Genomic DNA, 15317 nt, shown 5'->3' with positions numbered 1-15317 from the left:
TCCTGATTGAATTTTGTCTTAGGCAAATTAGGCAAAAAAAAATTTTGTCTTTAGGCAAATTAGGAAGGAAAACTCCAAATGGGGATTTCCCCAGGGAAATGCCTCTCCCCACTAACTGGTCCGGGAAAAGAAAAAAATTCCTTAGAGAGAAGTGGAAAAAGCTATTTATTTAACAGAAATTGAGTAATATTAAATAATAAAACCTCTTGCTGTTCGATGGGATGGCAAATCTAGGAGGAAAAAAAGTCCTTTTCATGTGGTGTAGCTCGGCTCGCTCAGGTTCTTATCAGTCCCTCCGGCGCTGGAAAGTGCTGAGGCCCAGGCCCCGGTGGGCCACAGGCGTGAGCTCCCGGGGTTTGGCTGGGTGTTCAGTCCAGAGCAGGCTTGCACAGATCCAAGAAAATTGGGAAAAAACAAACAAAGGTCCAGGGAACTCCTCTGCCTCAGCTAGCTAAAACTAACTAAAAGCCAGAGAGAAGCTCTGTCCCGCTGTCTGTCCGTGCTGCAGACACCACAGTCCAGGAGCGGGATGTGTGGGAGTGATGTTTTTCCTTAACACAAACTGCGCGCTTCTTCTTCCCCCTCTCTTGCTCTCAAAGCCAGTCTTAAAGGTGCAGAACTTAATATATAACATAAACCAGACGATTGGGGATACCAGTATCATAAAGTCACCCCAGGAAAAATTTATTTTCAAATTTGAGGAATATTATCCTGAATGTTTAATATTATGAAGCTAAAATGAGTAAAATTTATTAAATTTCTTATCACAAAACTTAGATTTTATGTTTTTGTCACCCATTGATTTTACTTAATTCATAGAATCATGGAATGGTTTGGATTTGAAGCAACTTCAAAGGTCATCTAGTTCCAACCCTTCTGCCTTGGGCAGGGTACACCTTTTACTAGACCAAGCTGCTCAAAGCCTCATGGCACCTGGCCTTCTAGGTAAGCACTTCTACAAAAGGAACATCTACAATGTCTCTGGGCAACTTTTTCCAGTGTGTCACCGGCCTCACAGTAAAGAACATCTTTCTAAAATTCAATTTAAACATACCCTCTTTTAGTTTAAAGACACTCCCACTTGTTCTATCGCTACATGATGTACATGTTGTAGAACATCCTTCTCCAGCTCCACTGGGAGCCTCGTTTAGGTACTGGAATGCTGCTATAAGATTGTCCCAGACCCTTCTCTTCTCCACACTGAACAACCCCAAATCTCTCAGCCTGTCTTCAGAGGTGAGGTGCTCCAGCCCTCTAACACCTTTGTGGCCCACCTGCACACTTCAGCAGTTCCATGACCTTCTTATGTTGAGGGCCCTGGATCTGGTCGCAGGTGGGATCTCACAAGAGCAGAGTAGAAGACAAGAACCATTTTCCCTCAACCTGCAGGCCACATTGATTTTGATCCAGTCTAGGATACAATTGGCTTTGTGAACTGTAATTTCACAGTGCAGGGTCATGTTTGGCTTCTCATTAACCAAAGCCCTCAAGTCCTTCTCCAAAAGGCTGCTTTCAATCTATTCTCCTTCCACCCTGCTTGGGACTGTCCTGACTCAGGTACAGGACCTTGTGTTTGGCCTCACTGAACTTCATGAGATTTACACAAACCCACCTATCAAACATGTTGAGGTTCCTCTGGGTGGCATCCCTTCCCTCCAGCTTGTTGATTAAACCCCACAGCTTTGTGCTGTCAGCAAGCTTGCAGTGGATGTACCAGATCCCTCCATACATGTTGTCAGCAAAGATGTTGAACAACATTGGTCCCAATACCAAGCCCTGAAGAACATGTTTTCAATTTCACTATGGAACACCTTTTTAATAGTAACTATGAGGGAAGAATATAAAATCCATTTTTATTTTTATTTTAATCCTGACCCCGTGTTCCTTTGTTTCAGTGTCTAAAATTCACTGTTCTAATTTCAAGGTCAGATCTCATCCCAGTTTATGACTCTATTCACTACAGACAGGCAAATCAATGTATTACTGTTTCTTTCTGATCTTTAGTTGTTCACTAGAAAAAAACTGTCAAATAAAATCTAGTACCTCCAGGGCATTTCTCTTGAAAATCCAGCTCCATTAACTGGTTCTACAACCTGTTATGTAATCATGATCATATCCAAATACTTTATCGGATTTTTTTCCTTAGCAATACTGTTTTATTTCCCATAATTTTCCTGTTTGATCAGTTTTTTACTGAACATTTGTTTTTTTCTACAGACATTACACAACAAGAACCAAAGAGAATGCTGTGAGTTGTTTCATGGTGGACTATGAAATAAACAAGGCAAGATTTACTTGAAATATCTGATCTTTGTACTAAAATATCCCTGTAGTACACAAATAATTAAGCAATAGAAAATTCAGCAGCTATTGCCTCAGCAGGTTATGGCACTGCTTTATCCCAACTGAACACATGCAGACATCAAATACTCTTTTTCTTTCTAAGTTAATGTACACATTTTCTGTTTTGTATGTTTGGGTTTTTTTAATTATAAATGTCCTCCTTAGAAGGACAATCACATAGGATTAAATCTTCATGATTCAAAATGAAGAAAAAAAATTTCAATCACAATTTTTAGATTCAAAAAATCCTACAACCTCAATGTGAAAGTACAGAGGCAAACATTTGTGTGTTAAAGTATGACTCTCTTTCCAAATGAAATAGAATTTCTTAATTCGTAAGATTCAATTTCATTTTTTCTCTTTCCAATTTAATCTGGAGATGTGATGTTCAGTCTTGCAGTTCTAGTTGTGAGCTTTCATCATCAGCTGTTACAGTCTTTCTTACAATTTTGTCCAAAAAGTAATTAATTTTAGAACTGGCAGAATTCCAGGGATCATTCCTACTTTTATAATGGTCAATAGGCATAACATTTCCACATCATTTAACATCAGAGTCTGAAATTAAGAATTCTAACAATTCTGTTGGAAGAAGAGACTAGGCCAAAGAAGACTTACTAATATATGTTTTTTGTTGAATGTGAGGTAATACCTCATAGATCAGTTCATAAATTCCTACAAAACTATTGTTTTCTTTGCACATGTATTACTTACACTTCAAAGCTAAGCAGTATTGATTGTTCAACGGTATTGTCTTAGATATTCTTCTTTGATTTAAGAATATAAAAATCTAGAAAATAAAATTAAATCTGTATCTGTCATATTCAATTTTATTCACAATAGATGTATTATGTTATATAATTATTTTCTGTGACAGTCATAAAATCAATTACATAATCTGTTGTTATTTGAACCATGTAGCTAAATACTTAAAAATGTCTCTTATGTCTCACTTGTTCTTTTAAATGTCTCACTTATTTTTCCTAACTACAGAAATTCCTACTTCCTAATTTGTGAGATACTGCAGTGGAGATCCTTTAATTCTTTCAAATATTGGTCAATCTTTGATGTCTTAATACTGTCTAGTTTCAAAATGCTACAAAGCAATGAGACAAAGAATTAGAAGGATCCAGGATAGTGTGAGAGTGGAAAGATGTCTTTCTCTATATGTATTTTTTTGTTTTGTTTTGTTTTGTTTTTGTTTTTTACTAACACTTTCTTTCTTGCTTTCCCTTTTTCTGCAGAGATAATTTGATCTTTTATCAAGAGTAGGAGCTTGGATCTTCCCCTGAGCGTTGTTACTCTCTTGCTGTGGACTATTACACAGAAACATGAAAATCTCCCCAAAGGGAATTTTTTTGGTATGAGAAACACTATGCTATTACAGATTAATTTCTCTCCTAAAATCTATTGATTGCACACTGATTTCCCAGTGCTCTGTTTTGTTCCAACATTTTGCCAGGGAAAAGAAGAAATATTGCAGCTGGGGTTAGGAAGAATAGAGGGACATATTCAGGGTTTCCAGTTCTTCTCCCAGTTGGAGTAGAAAGACCAGTAGCCGTGCCATGCTTATAGAAAAGAAAGTAAAAAATAAGCTAATTATAATATAGTAGGTTTGAATTGTGCAGGGTCCAGTATAGCAAGATCAAGCAAAATAAAACAAAGCCAGGAAGATTGGAGCAGGTGTATCTCAGCTATTTAGTAGTATATAACCCTAAGGATTTTGTTTTGTAACAATTACACAATGCAGAGATAAACATTCTAATTCTAACATGTTTTCGTTTAGTAAAGCAGATGTTGACTTTCTTGTGTGATACTTTTTATGGTGTACTGAACAGATTTAGTTCTTACTGTACCTTCTCTGTGCTTCAGCCAATATATAGCCCATTTCATTAGCCTTTTTTCTCTTTCAGGATGATCCAACACATTAAATGTTTGCTTCTGATATGGACTCCTCAAAAAGGATCTCTAAAAAAATCTTACAAAAAATATTTACTGCACATCTTCATCATTCTGCAGCTTGATTAGCACTGAGATCTGACAAATTAATAAGATGACCATTACTTTAAAATGATAAACCAAAGAAATTCACAAAAAAATTTTGTGTTAATCAAGCTGTCGTTTTCCAAATTTGTACTCTTAAAATAGCTCTTAAGATTTCACATGGCTGTGAGTATAACTGATTAATAACTCCTTACTAAAACTCTAGTACTCAAAGGGTTTTTCAAGTTAGTATGTTACAATTCTTCACTACTCCGAGAAATTTTCCTTCTACCAATTTCATAACAAATAATAATGCAGATTCAATGGTTTCTTTTCTTAATTGCTCCCTTTATTCTGTTGTAAAGACATTTATAAAATACAAAAAATGTCTACCATACATTTGTTTTTTCTTGAAGTTTATTACATATCTAATACTATATAAATACACAAAATTATAAATATTTATTTACCTAAATATATAAAATAATGCAAATAGTACTACAATGTATGAGGGGTTTTTGGGGGTTTTTTAAGTGACCCTATGTTACATTTTATTCATTAAAATTATATTCTTTATCATGAATGCATTCTTTCATGACTTTCTCTTTGAAGTGAAGCCTTGACTACAGTAAAAAATCTGAGAATTATTAATGTGCAACACAATATGCATATATGCTGTTAAAGAGAGGGCATGTTATCAGTGTGAACAGTATTGAGAATACCTAGCTATTATGTTCTGCTTTTCCCCCATGAATATTGAAGAACTTTTTAATGGCATGTAAAATCACTGCCTTCCTGTATGAATAATATTCATGAATCACAGAAGATTAATTTGTTTTTTTCAGGCTGTGCTATCAGAGAACTGATGGTGAAAGTACTGCAAGGTACTACAACTTGGATTTTCTTTGTAACCACATCAGCTTTATTTTTCTCTTACAACAACATAGATCTTAGATGATCAACAGCAGAAGGCCAAGCAGGTCATTCTGGAATGTGTGAAGGGACATTAAAGACCCATGGTTACACAACTGAACTGAGCTACAAACAGCAGAGCTCCAAGCCAGAAATTCAGACATGAAGTTTCCTGAACTGTGTGCTTTTGTGGCAGTTAAGTCTCTCCTCTGTGCTGAAGGATTGACAGCACTGAGGTATTAGAAACGTTTTTTTCTTCCAAAACACATACTAGAAATTGTTGCTGTCTTTCTGAATTAGAAAGTTAGTCAGACCGAGAAGTATAGCATTTTCAACCTGTTTAATTTACTTAGGATTTCACTGTTTTAACACTCTAATTTAAAGCCCATATTGCATAACTTCCATTTACAGCTTTTAGACTAATGGCATTTTCATCACTGAATGATGCTGTCATATAAAGTGGCTGTTTACTTGTTGGAAAGAAGTAAAATCTATTCCTCTAGTTGCTTAAAGAAAATAAAAGAGAAAAAGTTTTTCTAGTGCTTGCACTATACATCCATGCCTAGAGATAGCACAGCTGTTATTCATTCAATTTTTTCAGGAACTGAAAATCCCATGATTGGTGTTCTGATCATCTTGCAAATATTTTATTACATATTTTCTCATTTGCCTCTTCTTTTATTATTTTCATGGCAGTAAAAAAATAAATATTATATATTAATTCCTAAATAGAATAACACATTATTCTTTGGCAGCGTGCTTTTGAAAGCCATTTTCCTTTACATATTATAGACAAAGAGAGAGTCCTGATACAGAAAATCATGCCTTCAGTCATTCTGGAATTTTTTCCTTACATTTGTTACAGGAAAGGTAATCCATATAGAGCTTGCCTTTTATTTCTTTGTTTGAGTATTGATCATTCTGCACTTTGAATCTGCTATCACTTTTGTCCTTGATGATAACATTTTCTCTGCCTGGAGCTTCTACTGTTCTAAAATTAACTCTTGTGTAGTACATCGTTTTTATTCTAATTTCATATCACAGACAGTAGGGTGTCACACATGCAATAGTTGTACAAAAATGAAGGTTGTGAATATTGGATGTTGTTGTAGCTATGTACAACATAAAATCAGGTATTCAAATTATTGTCAAAGAGCTGCATGACCACCTTATCAAGTATGATCTCATCGAAGGTATTTAATGAGCATGCATTCCCTTTTTAACATTTTCCATACATGATGAGGGAAAACATGAAAAATAAGAAAAGAGAGAGACACGTTGAACATATGCCTCTCTAATCTATGTGACCTGATTTTATCACAAGCTCTTATTAAGCTACTGTAGCTCAGATCTGTCAGAACTTCTGTATTAAATTTCAGTTCATTTTCAGAAATAAAAAGAGATGCACTCAAGTAGATTCAGTCACCAGAAATGTTTTTACCTGTCTAAAACTGAAGAAAAAGCAATAATCAATTTCTGTGTCCAGATTTCTTGGATTATAATGGGGTTTTAAAGAAAATATTTAAATAAAGCAATAATCACGACTAAACTACTTTTTTAGTGCAATTACTGGCCTTTAACTATGGTCAGCATGGATGAACCTCATTCAAATAATAATTTGTTTTCTAAATAGCATCACAGAAGTAAATATACTTTTGGATGTATAAAGAGGCAGGCTGCATTCATCTGTAATCGTACACTGAACATTGAAAATATAACCTTTTTGTGGAATATGGTTTAGCAAACCCTTTGAGCATGATGGTATAGAAAAAATAGAATGAAAAGTCATCAGAGTCAGTTTCTGAATAACGTGTACTAACTGTATGATGCATTTTTCAAAGGAATTTATTGAAACGTGCAATAGCAGCTTTTGCTCTTCATACAATGCCGCATGTAGTTGTGCACATTGTGGATGCCAACACCAGAACATATTCTGCTAAGTATTTCAAAACAAATTTGTATGTGCAGGAATTCTATAAGCAATTTTCCACCTGAATTAGATAAGATTTACAGACTGAAGTTCCAGAAACAGGTGGCAGGAAAACTTTGCTTACTTTCCCATGCTTAGGATGGCACTCAGATCAAAACAAGGTATTTGCTATATAAGTATTGCGGGCACCTACATAGACCTACTAATTTAGAAATATCTCTTTGTGTACTGGAGATCATTAGATTATATGATAAAAGGCTTGCCTCTGCTCCTGAAGTGTCAGAGGAATCAGAATAAACTAATTACAGAATTGAGCAGCCATGCTCCCCACTACTCCCATGGTGTCACAGGAAGGCCATTACACTCATGGTCTGGGTATGAAACACAATTAGTCATGAAGCACTTCTCTGGATCACCTTTCAGACTAAAGAGAGCTACTGCCCAGCATGCTGAATTCATGGGACAAGGGGAATATCATCTTTGGATTGAACAAGATTTATTTTGGTATCTTTAGGGCAGGTAAAGGAAAGGATCAAGGTAGTTTTGGGGGGAAAACTATGGTTGGAACAGAGGGGCAAGGGAATAAAAGGGACAGCTGCATGTTAAAAGGCTAATGATCATTATTCTTCTCTGGTTATTCCTTGTGCCTGGTTATCAGAGACTGTTCTCCCTTCTTACTGAATTGCATTACTATCTATTTTCCTTTTAAAACAGCTATATGTTCTGTGTGTGCATGTGTGCTTTTGGGTGCATATGCACGCATGTAGACGTCAGAATGCCAGTGACCATAAGTCTCTGGATGACAGGTGCCCATGTGATCCCAGGGCTTGCAACCAGGGAAGGTGGAGCTGTTCAAACCACTATATGATCACTACTGAATATCAATCTGGACTACCCAAGAAGTAAAAATAAAGGGCTTGTAAATGGCAAGCTTGGATGGCCATAGTTTGGGGCCAGAGACGTGTGTAATCTCTGAGTGAGACAGATGGAGAACTTGTCTGCTGGGGGGACCAGCATGTCCAGATCAGCTTTCAAAAGGACTGTAGGACCTGAGTTTTGACTGAGAAATGCTGTAAGGCAACTGGACATGAAAGGATCCAGAGCCAGCTACTAGACAGAATCATTGTATAAGATCAGTTATTGAATGATTCATATATATGTATTTACAGAAGCATATATTTCTCACATTTGGACACTCATCCAGATATGTCAGAGTAGGGAACAGGATGAATTGGTCAGTATTTCCTGTTTCCTTAACTGCTGAAGGTTTCTGTGTGAAATGATCTTCAGAAGAAATTTTGTGTATATTTACATACATATTGTATTAGTGTGCTTGCATATGTACCTATTGAAAATACATTCTCACACATACTACTAGCTGGATGTGAAGGCATAGAGCTGCAGCAGTCAGATCACTATTGGGCTGCAGGATTTAGCAACCCATGACAAAGAAAAATGGAGGTTTAAAGAAAATGTGTATTTTGTCATTAAAAAAACTATAAAATCACAGCAGAGCAGATAAACGGATAAACATTTGTATGTAGATTTCCATCTCCCCCACACTCCATAGGAGGTACATTTTCAAAGTGTAATGCTTCTTATCTTAATATAGATGCTTACAACAGTTTTTCTACATTCCTATTCCTCCAGCTACGGATGAGTATAGCCTAGAAAAATAGTTTTGCTAGTAACACTAATTTCAGACATCTAAAAGGCTTGAACCACTAAGGGTGTTCCTTATACCCATGTTCAAAGGTTTGCTGGGTGTTCAGGGGACAACTTCTGTTGCTGCATTTAAGAAATTGTATAGTATGACTGATTATCTTTTCATGATTATTTCATATACTCTGTCAAGCAGAAAACACTTCCTAACAAAATATTACTTTCTGGATATTGAGACTTCTAGATAAAGCTTTGTATTTTAGATTTTTAAGAATTCTGTGTCCCTCTTACATGTGCATTAAGGTCAGTCATTGTTCTGTTTTTTTCCTCTTGCTAACTTATCCTGTTTTGTTCGCTATATCATTACCTTGGTTCACCATACACTGTTTCCTATCTTGTTATTTCTTCCTTTTCTGCCTACCACTGCAGTTCTAGCTTTGGAGACATTATTCATAAGGACAGTAACTTTGATATTAATGTCAGACTCTCTTAATTCTAAAAAAAAATGCAACTTGAGGACAGTATAGGCCAGACATGGATAGGTACTTCTTATTGGGACAGAAAACATTGCTCCTTAACCTGAAGGTGATGTGATTTCTAATATTTTTGTTCATAAAGTAAATCTCATCAAAGTGAATATACAGATTTTTTAAAATAGGAAAATCAATGTAGTTCATCTAAACCTCTATTCAGAGTAAAGAGGTTTAGATCTGAAAGTCTGGCACACTTTGAAGCACCTGACAATAGGGGTCTATAATGGAAAGTTATACCACAGCTATTAAATACATATTTTTCTGATACTTCAGTCGTCATCCTTTCCTCAGTGAACAGGAAGGATGTAGGGAAGCCTTCAAAAAAACTTGAAGAGATCTCTGTTCATTTGAAAAGATGAGAAGGTGAAGAGAGGAAATAAAAATAATGTATTTCTTCATTAGGAAAAGGAGAGACATGCAAAAAATATGTCAAATTATTGCTCAGACTCCTGTTTTTCAAATTGGCTAGTTTTTCATGTGTCATTCAATAGTCTAATTTTTTGTAACTTGGTTAAGTAGTTGATATCCTGACATATATTCGGTATAAATTCACAGGACTTTTTCAGATTTATTTTTTTAATGAAACTAATTTGAAAGAAAGTACTCTAATGATCATTCATCACCATCTGATGATCTGAAATTCTGAAAAAGCTCAGAAGATAATTAAATTTTTTGCATAAAATTATCTGTATATTTTGTGTCTTCTACAATGTGCTAAATGAGAATGAGGTGCTGAGAAATTATTTTGATTTTTATCATTGTTTTTTGTTTCTAAATCCAATACCAATACAATTGGTATTTTATTTTTAATGTTACATGGAGATATCCAGATGTGCACATTTTTTATTGAACAGCTGCGTTTGCTCAGTATCTTTTGTCTTTCATCAGTTCATCCATTTCTTACTGCTTGTTGCATTCCTTTGTTAGAGCAGATCTAAAATTAGACCGTAAATAAGGCAAAAAAAAATCTTGACATGCCTACTTCTGTAAGTGGCAGTACAAAGCCCAAATGAAAGAAGATAAAACCAGAAGCCTATTTCTGAACAATGTCTGAATAGGAATATGAAAATGGAAAATAAGAAATATAAATGTGTAAAGAGGATTAAATAATCTGCCTTCTTGTACAGTCTCACATGTTCCAGCAGTCAGTACACAAAGTGTTGTCAAAGCTTGGGGTAGCTTTATGTCATATGTGTTCATGTTGCAGTTCACTGTAACTGTCTTGTATTTCTGAATGTATATTTGACAGGTTTCATTATATAGGTTGCCATGAACACAATTGATTTTTATAAGTCAAACAGTTTTCAGTTTTACTGTAGATGTACAGCAAATCTAAGTCCTGGAGTTTGCAAACTCTGGATATCCTGGATCTGCAAATGTTCAAGGGTGTCCAGACTTTCTGATGTTAACCAGGAGCTAAATTGCTGTTGTAGACAGGCTCATGTTCTGGGTTTCTGGCTACCACAGAGCCTCAGTTCTGCAAGGTTTCTCCAAAGAGGCAGTTAAAATTATGTGCTGTACCTATGTAAGGAAAGTAAGTGATGCTAGAGGATATTTCCAGGCCTGGGACTTGATCATTGCACTGTTTAATTCTTGGAGCAGTCTCTGTCATGTATTTTGTCTAGGCCAACTAATACTCTCCCAAAAAATCTCTGGGTCAGGGACCATTTGAAACAGATGGTTTGGATGCAGCCATCCTGCTTTGGAGATTAGGAGAACTGAATTATGAACAATGATCCTTCCATGAGGGATGGCACTGACTTCAGTTTCTGTGAGCAATCCACCATGTAATTTTTTTAAAAAATCTTTAACATAAACTGAGCAACAAGATGTTCCAAGTAAAACTCCTGTACCTGAGAATTACAGAACTCAGAACTGAGAATTACAGCTATGATGGAGTGATCAAGGACTAGGAACTGAGCACCCTTAACACAGGTCACAGCTGTGCTTTATTCAAGGGGAAAGAAAATCTAGGGAGACATTTTGCAGTTGTATTCTACCTCCCTTCTTGAGTGAGTGTGATTCTGATGACTGGTACTTTAAAGAAACTAATCTCTGCTTCTGAGTTCATTGGGATGCTACACACTCTCCCCTGCAATATCGAGAAGCAGCTGTGCAAAGGCCTTATTTGTGCCACCCCCCTCTATGAACTAAAGGTAGCTGATGCTAAAAACTTTAACTGCTTGGTTGACTTTTCACTGTTTCTCTCTGCCTACACATTGCATATAGAGCATCTTCTACTATAAAATAGGATTTTTCTTTTCCTTTATTTTTATTTTTTTTTCTAATACAGAGGAGGGAGATGCAAACAGTGGCATAATATATTTGCCCAGTCAACCAAGAGCAAAAGCTATAAGTAAGGACTAAGTTGCAGGGTGTTGGTGTGTTGGTGCTAATTAAAGAACAGGACATTATTTTATGCAATCTATTTAGGCAGTCAGCTGTAATACCTAATAGTTTTTCTTTTTATAATCCAGTGTTGTTTCTCCCACATACTACATTTACTTGATAAAGTGAGGATGATTTTCTTAATTTGAGTTTAATGGTGTAGTGCAAAAAGAGGAACATGTTCACTCCAAATGTGTTAGCTAAACTGTGATTGCGAGCATTCAGCTATGAGCCTCTGGGTTCCACAGACACAGTTCAGTGTAAAATATATGCTGCTGCTGCTAAAAACTGATCCTTTAGGGAAGTGGGCAGCAGGGTTAATTTTCAGCCAAATTATTTACCTGATATAGCTCCCAGCAGGTCAATGAGAAAACCAGAGCAAGCACAAGGGAAACAGTAGCAATAAGCCTTTGAGAAGGCAAGTAAAATTATGTTTTCATGAAGAACTCATACTTATGATGTGTTAAAGAGGATGGATAAAAATAAAATTATGATGGATAAAATATGTTTTAGATTCCCAATTATTTCCTTTTACATTTTTTTCCCAGAATTAAACCCCTGATTTTCCCCATAAACATTCTATCTGGCAAGTATAAAAATAATGTGGCTAGCATATCACTGTCCATTCTAATTTTCCTTCCTATCCGCTTACATCATGGGAAACAACAAACAAATGTAAGTTTCTCTACAGGTTACAGTATGGTCCAAATAGATTGTCACAGCAAGGGATTAGATCTAACAATTGTGCATAGTTAAAACAGAGTTACAATAATCCCTCATGGTATATTAAAATATTATTCTAGTGAACCAAATTCCAGTGTATTAAATGGTAGACAGTATATTAAATGGCATTTCACAAAATAACACTTATTTTATACACTTACATATCTATATTAATACATGCAGCAAACACTCCAGATGACATTATGACATTATTATACCCGACACTGAAGTGCTTCCTGACTTCTAAATATATTACTCTACAACCTTAATCTTTTTTAAGGTATTCTATTATATTCAATGTACCATGTTCTGTACAGATAATGCATTGTATTACACATTCAATGAAGCAAACAACTTGTTACATATAAATTAAACAGATTCACCTTTGACCTGCTTTCCTCCAAGCAATTTGATTCAATCTGGTTTTAGAAGGCACACAGTTAAGTGAGTAGTGGTGGTGTTTTAGCAGTGGGGTAGATCATTTAAAGGGTAGTGGAGCTTTTTGAAATCAGTGATTGCAAACTTTAGCAACAATTTCCAATCATAATTTCTTCATAATCCCAGTAAGGTTGTTACAGGGAACCTAATCCATTTTATTGCGTAAACACATTTCATTTAATATTTTACACTGAAGAGGCAGCTGGTGGTATTTCGTTTCTCTTTGGCAAACTTAGCAAGCAGTCATTTTGTAGCAGTTAAAAACATACTCAAAACATTCCACATTGGTTGACTTTATATTCTGACAGATCATTTATATACAATCATGCAGTGCTTCATTTTCACAAGACCACCATTTTCTTTCAGTGAAAAATGCAAGAAACAAAAAATCAAGCAAATCCTGTTATAAGGAGATTATTTTAGGAATCTATTAAACTGCCTGAAAGCTAATATCTTTCTTAAATATAACTAGGTCTCATCTAAACAGTAATAATTACAAGAAAATGAAGAGAAACAGAAAGTTTTTCCTTGGGGGATTTTAAATATCCTTTAATTCATATGTCCCAGGAAAAAATCAATAATTTTTAAAAAACTAAATTTAGATCTGTAAGCCACATCATGGTTTTAGAAATAACTAACAGTATGTCTGAAAATAGACTGGTGAAAAATAGAAGTCAGCACTGACGCAAAGATTAAATTTTTTTTCCATTGTCTACAAAACCTGTGTTTCTTTCCTAATGTTGAAAAAAATTAATATACAAGCTAGAAAATATTCTGAAGTGTGAAGCATTTATTTTTTGACAGTGTTAAATCTGAAAAATCTTTTGTAAAGTTGGAAACTGTTTGATTTGCATTAGAGCAGAATTTTTTCAAGCATGTCAGAAGATTGAACAAAGACCTTTAGATAGGTTTACAAGCCTGGCACATTCGTGAATCTTCTGGGCACCGTTAGGGCTCCTCTGCCCTTCTGGAACTCCTCCTCAGAACAGGTTTCTTTCTGGCTATTTTTTCTAATGCTAATTGGTCAGGTTGAGGAGAGAAAGGTTGTCTCCTTGTCTATCCTTATCTTCACAGTTGAAAATGTAAACATTTTCACACTGTACATCTTACCAATTACTGTGGCTAATCAGGTTTTGTCTCATTATTACCTTCCTTATAATTTCTTTGTCAATTTTTTCTCCTCATATTCTGTTTCATGACTCTTTAGACAAGGTATCCTTGAAGAAGCAAACATTCTCTTTTCATCTACCTTGAAGAGAGCACTGGCAAAACTTGTGAAATTTTTTCCTCTCTTTCTTTCTTCCATCGTCTTCCTGACACAATTCAGCTTTCTACCCTACTTTCTACTAGTTAGAAAACAGTGGCTTGGAACTGCTCCAAAGTAACATTTCTTTAATATATGAGTAAAAAGCTTAAGGCAGAAAATGAGCTTTGATCTACTGATGAAAACAAAGTTAAGCCAAAAGTCAAGTTTGGTTCTGAGTGGGTTTGTTGTGGGTTGTTTGTTTGCGGGAATTTAGTTTGTTTGGTTTGTTATTGTGTTACTTTCTTTGCTTTCTGTTTTTCCTTTTTTTTTTTTTTCTGCTTTCCCCTTGTTTTTTATCCTCTGCTTCCTGATGGCCAAAAATGTTGCCCAAAACTTTGCCATCAATAAATTCTTTTCACATATAATCTAAGATGACATATAGTTGTAAAATAGCCATAAGAACAAGGTCTTTATGTCTTTATAATCCTAATTTTCATAAATGGCTCAAAGAATATACTAGGTAGAATTAACTCCTCCACGATTTAGAAAAAGGAGGGTACATTCAGGGGACTGTTCCTTCACCTATCATTATCAGTGACTCATATTGCCATCAAAAGCAGAGCCATATGGAAATTATACAGTACATAGTGAAATAAACACATTAGAAATAGAGTTCAACATTGAAGCAACTAGGCAACAAAAAACTGTGAAGAAAAATAACCCCTGTCTCCGAGAGCAAAGAAAAATAAGCGTACAGCATTGTTACATTGAAAGAAGTTGCAAGGCTGAGAATTTTGTTGTGACAGCACAAACAACAGCTCTCTGCTTCTTAAACTTTTATATGATGTTTCAAAGTGGTGTACACCTAGTTATTAGAGCTTCAGAAAAAGCTAATTAAGCACTTCATGGCTCCTCTACACCCATAAATGCCACAAAAATAGTCGCTGATGAAAAGTGTATTGTTTACTTATGTTCATTACAGTTTTAATGTGTGTTAGACATGGAAATCCATGCACACTGAACAGAGAATGTCCTCCACAGTCACATTCAGCAATTGCAGTCAAATGGCCCAAGTTTTTCAAATGTTTGTGGGTTCAGAGATAACAATGTGAGATTATTTACATTCAGTTTACCTTACATGTTTTAACACTACATTAAATTT

This window comes from Pseudopodoces humilis, chromosome 2, assembly GCF_049639895.1.
Source record: "Pseudopodoces humilis isolate 2021_Gansu_Grassland_sample_001 chromosome 2, ASM4963989v1, whole genome shotgun sequence".
In the NCBI taxonomy this organism is placed as follows: Eukaryota; Metazoa; Chordata; class Aves; order Passeriformes; family Paridae; genus Pseudopodoces; species Pseudopodoces humilis.
Note: the sequence above shows the minus strand (reverse complement) of the source record.